The sequence below is a fragment of the Dipodomys merriami genome, unplaced genomic scaffold (genome assembly GCF_024711535.1).
Source record: "Dipodomys merriami isolate MVZ:Mamm:240054 unplaced genomic scaffold, mDipMer1.0.p SCAF_217, whole genome shotgun sequence".
Lineage (NCBI taxonomy): Eukaryota > Metazoa > Chordata > Mammalia > Rodentia > Heteromyidae > Dipodomys > Dipodomys merriami.
Genome location: NW_027203571.1, coordinates 1,170,660 through 1,175,840, shown reverse-complemented (window position 1 = coordinate 1,175,840; position 5,181 = coordinate 1,170,660).

The window sequence follows — 5,181 nt, the reverse complement described above, 5'->3', positions numbered from 1 at the left end:
TGGGTTTTCAATTCTATTCCATTGGTCCTGAGGTCTGTTCTTATGCCAATACCTAGCTGTTCTGATTACTATGGCTTATAGTAGAGTTTGAAATTTGGTATTGATATTCCTCCAGCAGTGTTCTTTCCGTTGAGGAGCGTTTTTGCTATTCGGGATCTTTTAGTGTTCCATATGAATTTTTGGATTGCCTCTTCTATTTCCTTGAAGAATGAGGTTGGAATTTTGATAGGTATTGCGTTGAATTTGTAGATAGCCTTGGGAAGTATTGCCATTTTCACAATGTTAATCTTCCCAATCCAGGAGCATGGGAGGTTTTGCCATTTTTTAAGTTCTGTGTTGTTTTCCTTTTTCAAGATTTTAAAGTTTCCATCATAGAGGTCCTTCACTTCTTTGGTTAATTCCTAGGTATTTTATTTATTGTGGGTCTATTACAACTGCAGTTGTTTTACCAATTTCAGCCACACTTTTCTCATTGTTGACATACAGAAAAGCCGTTGATTTTTCAGGGTTAATTTTATACCCTGCTACTTTGCCAAGGTTTTTTTTTGTGTTTTTTTTTTAAATTTAATTTAATTTTATTTTATTTGTGAACATACTGTACAGAGAGGTTACAATTACATGGGCAGGATAATGCGTACATTTCTTACCAAACATTGCAGCCTCCTCCTTTGTTTACCCTTCACATCCATTCCCAGCCTCCCCCCTCTCCCCCAATCCCAATCCTTCAACGTCTCCCCCCCCCCCCCGCACAGACGTTGCAAAGCTCGTTTTGGACTTGACAACTTGTACTTCTCGTGGTTGCAACAGGTCCACCTGTATACTTAAACAACTGGTTTTTCCCCATCTCCTCCACAAGTTATACTGACATCAAATATAGTGAAAGCAGGGGTTATACTGTGGGGGAGGGACATACAAAACAACAAAGAGATAATCTTTTAAATGCATTAGAAACACATGCATGAGAGAAAAAACATTAACATACATATCTAAGGGTTATTTTCCTGACATCACATTATCTGACCTTTTCTGCTTGACTCATACATATACTAGATATGGCAAATAAGGGAAACCATGGGACCTATGTTTCTTTGGGCCTGGCTTACTTCACTTAATATAATTTTTTCCAAGTCTTTCCATTTCCTAACAAATGGGGCAATGTCATTCTTTCTGGTGGAGGCATAGAATTCTATTGTGTATATATACAACATTTTCTTGATCCATTCATCTACTGAGGGGCATCTGGGTTGGTTCCATATCTTAGCTATTGTAAATACTGCTGCAGTAAACACAGGTGTGCTGGTAGCTTTAGTGTGGTCTTGTTTGTAAATATTTGGGTAAATGCCCAAAAGTGGGATTGCTGGATCATAGGGGAGTTCTATGTGAAGTCTTTTGAGGAAACTCCATACTGCTTTCCAAAGTGGTTGAACAAGTTTACATTCCCACCAACAATGAAGTAAGGTTCCCTTCTCTCCACATCCCCTCTAGCATCTATTGTTGTTAGAGTTCTTGATTTTTGCCATTCTAACTGGAGTGAGGTGGTATCTCAATGTTGTTTTGATTTGCATTACTTTTATGGCTAGAGATATTGAACATTTCTTCATGTGGCTTTTGGCCATCCTTCTTTCTTCTTCAGAGAAGTTTCTCTTTAAGTCTTTCGCCCACTTATTTATTGTAATTTGGGTGTGGAGTCTATGGGATTCTTTGAATACAAGATCATGTTGTTTGCAAAGAGGGAGAGTTTTAGTTCTTGCTTCCCTATTTGGATCTCCTTTAGGTCTACAGCTTGTCTTATTGCTGTAGCTAGGCATTCTAATACTAGATTGAAGAGAAGTGGAGAGAGTGGACATCCTTGTCTTGTTCCTGAGTTAAGAGGAAATGGCTTTAGTTTTTCACCATTACGTATAATGCTGGTTGTAGGTTTGTCATATATAGCCTTTTTGTATTGAGGAATGTTCCATGGATTCCTAATTTTTCCAAAACCTTCATTATAAAGGAATTTTGGATCTTGGTGAATGCTTTTTCTGCATCTATTCAGATAACCATGTGGTTCTTATTCTTGTTCCTGTTCATGTGATGAATAATATTAATTGTTTTACTTATATTGAACCAGCTTTGCATCCCTGAAATGAATCCTGTTTGTTCATGGTGTATGATTTTTTGGATGAATTGTTGAAGTCGTTTGGCCAATGTTTTGTTTAGAAGTTTTTCATCAATGTTCAACAAGAAAATGGGTCTATAGTTGTCTTTCTTTGATGAGTCCCTGCCTGGTTTTTGGATGAGGGTTATGATGGCTTCATAGAATGTGTTTGGTAGTGAACTTTCTCTTTCTATTTCATTGATGAGTTGAAGGAGTATTGGTGTGAGCTCTGCTTTGAAGGCCTTGTAGAATTCCACTGTAAAACCATCTGGTCCTGGAATTTTCTTAGCTGGAAGCTATCTTATTGTTGTTTCTATTTCAATGCTTGATATGGGCCTGTTAAGCTGGTTTAACTTATCTTGGTTTAGTTTTGGCATGTCAATGTTTGCTAGGAAAAGGTCCATTTCTGTCAAGTTCTCAAACTTATTAGCATAAAGTTTTGAGAATATTCCCTTATAATGTTTTGAATATTGGTTGTTTCCGTGGTGATATTTCCATTCTCGTCTCTGAGTTTATTTATTTTGGTGTGTTCTCTTCTTTTTCTGGTAAGATATGCTAAGGGTCTGTCAATTTTGTTAATTTTTTCGAAGAACCAACTCTTTGTTTTGTTGATTCTTTCTATAGTTTTGTTGGATTCTAATTCATTTAATTCTTATTCAATTTTAATTATTACTTTCCATCTACTGTATTGGGGTTTATCTTGCTGATCTTTTTCAAGGAGGATTAGATGTTTCATTAAATTATTGGTTTCAGATCTCTCCAAATTGTTGATATAGGAGCTCAGAGCTATAAACTTGCCTCTGAGTACTGCTTTTGCTGTGTCCCAGAGGAGCTGGTAATTTGTGTGTTCATTTTTGTTGAATAGCATGAACATTTGAATTTCCTTTCTAATCTCTTCCCTGACCCATTGGTGATTCAGCAGTGTATTGTTCAGCCTCCATGTGATACCAGACTTTCTTTGGTGACTTTTTGTGTTGAGTTCTAATTTTATTCCCTTGTGGTCAGAGATAATGCAAGGTATAACTTCAATGTTCCTGAATTTGGACAAGTTTGATTTGTGGCCTAAAATATCAATTTTAGAAAATTTTCCATGTGCTGCTGAGAAAAACGAGTATTCTGATTCTGCTGGGTGAAATGTTCGGCAGATATCTGTTAAATCTAGTTGATCTATGCAGCTGTTTGGATCTGCAGTTTCTCTGTTGAGTTTTTGCCGAGTAGATCTATCTAGTGGGGAGAGTGGTTTGTTAAAATCCCCAACAATTAATGTCGTTGGAGTTATATGGGATTTGAGGGAAGGTAGTGTTTCTTGGATAAATTTGGGTGCTCCATTGTTTGGAGAGTAGATATTTAGAATTGTAGTATCCTCCTGGAAGAGAGATCCCTTAATTAGTATGTACCAACCTTCTTTATCTCTTCTCACCAATTTTAATTTGAAGTGTATTTTATCTGATATTAGGATTGCAACTCCCGCCTTTTTATGGGGGCCGTTTACTTGGTAGATTTTGTTCCAAACTTTAACATTGAAAATGTGTTTGTTTTTATGGGCAAGATGTGACTCCTGCAGGCAGCAGTTAGAAGGGTCTTGTTTTTTAATTCAACTAGACAGTCTATGTCGCTTAATTGGAGAATTCAGTCCATTAAAGTTAAGAGAAAGGACTGAGAGATATTTGGGAGTTGCTGCCATGTTATCCACCTTTTTGAGGGTTTTGAAAACTGAGTTCTTTCTATGGTTCTTGGATTCTCAGTTTGGGTGAAGTTTCTTGACATTTATTGTGGTCTCGTTGGTTTTCTATGTGTAGGACATGTTTAAGAATCTTTTGTAGGGCTGGTTTGGTGGAGATGTATTGTTTCAATTTTTCTTTGCTATGGAAGGTTTTTATTTGGCCTTCAGTTATGAAGGAGAGTTTAGCTGGGTACAGTATTCTTGGTTGATAGTTGTTTGTTTTTAGGCATGGCATACATCATTCCAGGCTCTTCTTGCTTTGATTGTCTCTGCTGAGAAATCTGAGGTGATTCTAATTGTTTTTCCTTTATAGGTGATTAATCTTTTCTACTTGACAGATTTAAGGATCTTTTCCTTTTTCTGAGTTGATCCTGTGTGGATCATAATATGACGGTGGGATGTCCTATTATGGTCTGGTCTGTTTGGAGTTCTAAAAGCTTCTTGTATCTGAATAGGCCTATCTTTTTGCATGTTTGGGAAGTTCTCTGCTAGGATCCTGTTAAACAAATTTCCTAGGCCATTAACTTCTGTTTCTAGGTGCTCTGCTATACCCATTATCCTTATATTAGGCCTTCTGATGGTGTCTTCCAAGTGTTGGATAGATCTATCATATTTCTTCGACTTATCTTGGATGGTTGTATGTTCTTTCTCTATAATATCAAGGCTGTCTTCAATCCCTGAGATTCGATCTTCTCCATGGTGTAACCTGCTGTCCAGACTTTCTACTTTGTTTTTTATTTCTTTTGCTTCTAATTGTTCAGCTTTGATGACTTCAAGTTCTTTGTTGAAGCTTTGTTATAGATCTTGTATGAACTTCTTTACTTCCTTAATTTGATGTTCAGTGTTTATTCTCAGATCACTTAGTTGATTGGTTATGGTTTTCTTGGACTCCCATTCCTTCTGTTGGGTTCCATTCAGCATTCAGACTTCCTTCAGCTCTTTGTTAATGGATTCCATGAATGCCTTTATTGATCTTTGTGTATTCTCTTCCTGCTCTCTCTATTCCTGTATTACTCTTTGATTAGCTTCCTCCTGTTTGTGTGATTCCTGTAGTTCTCTTTGAGTGTTCTCAGCCTGTTCAAGCCATTCCTGCCTTTCTCTTTGAGTATTCTCAAGCTGCTAATGCAAATCCTGTATCAGCTTTTGAGTAGCTTCCTCATGCTTATGATATTCCTGTATAAACTTTTGGAATGCCTCCTCTCTCTCCCCATCACGCTCATACAGAGACCTTTGTATGCTTTCAATATTTTGATTTATAATATTTGCCAGCAGTGTTTGTAGAGCTATTTGGGAATTCTCCTCTGGATTATTCACTATCTGT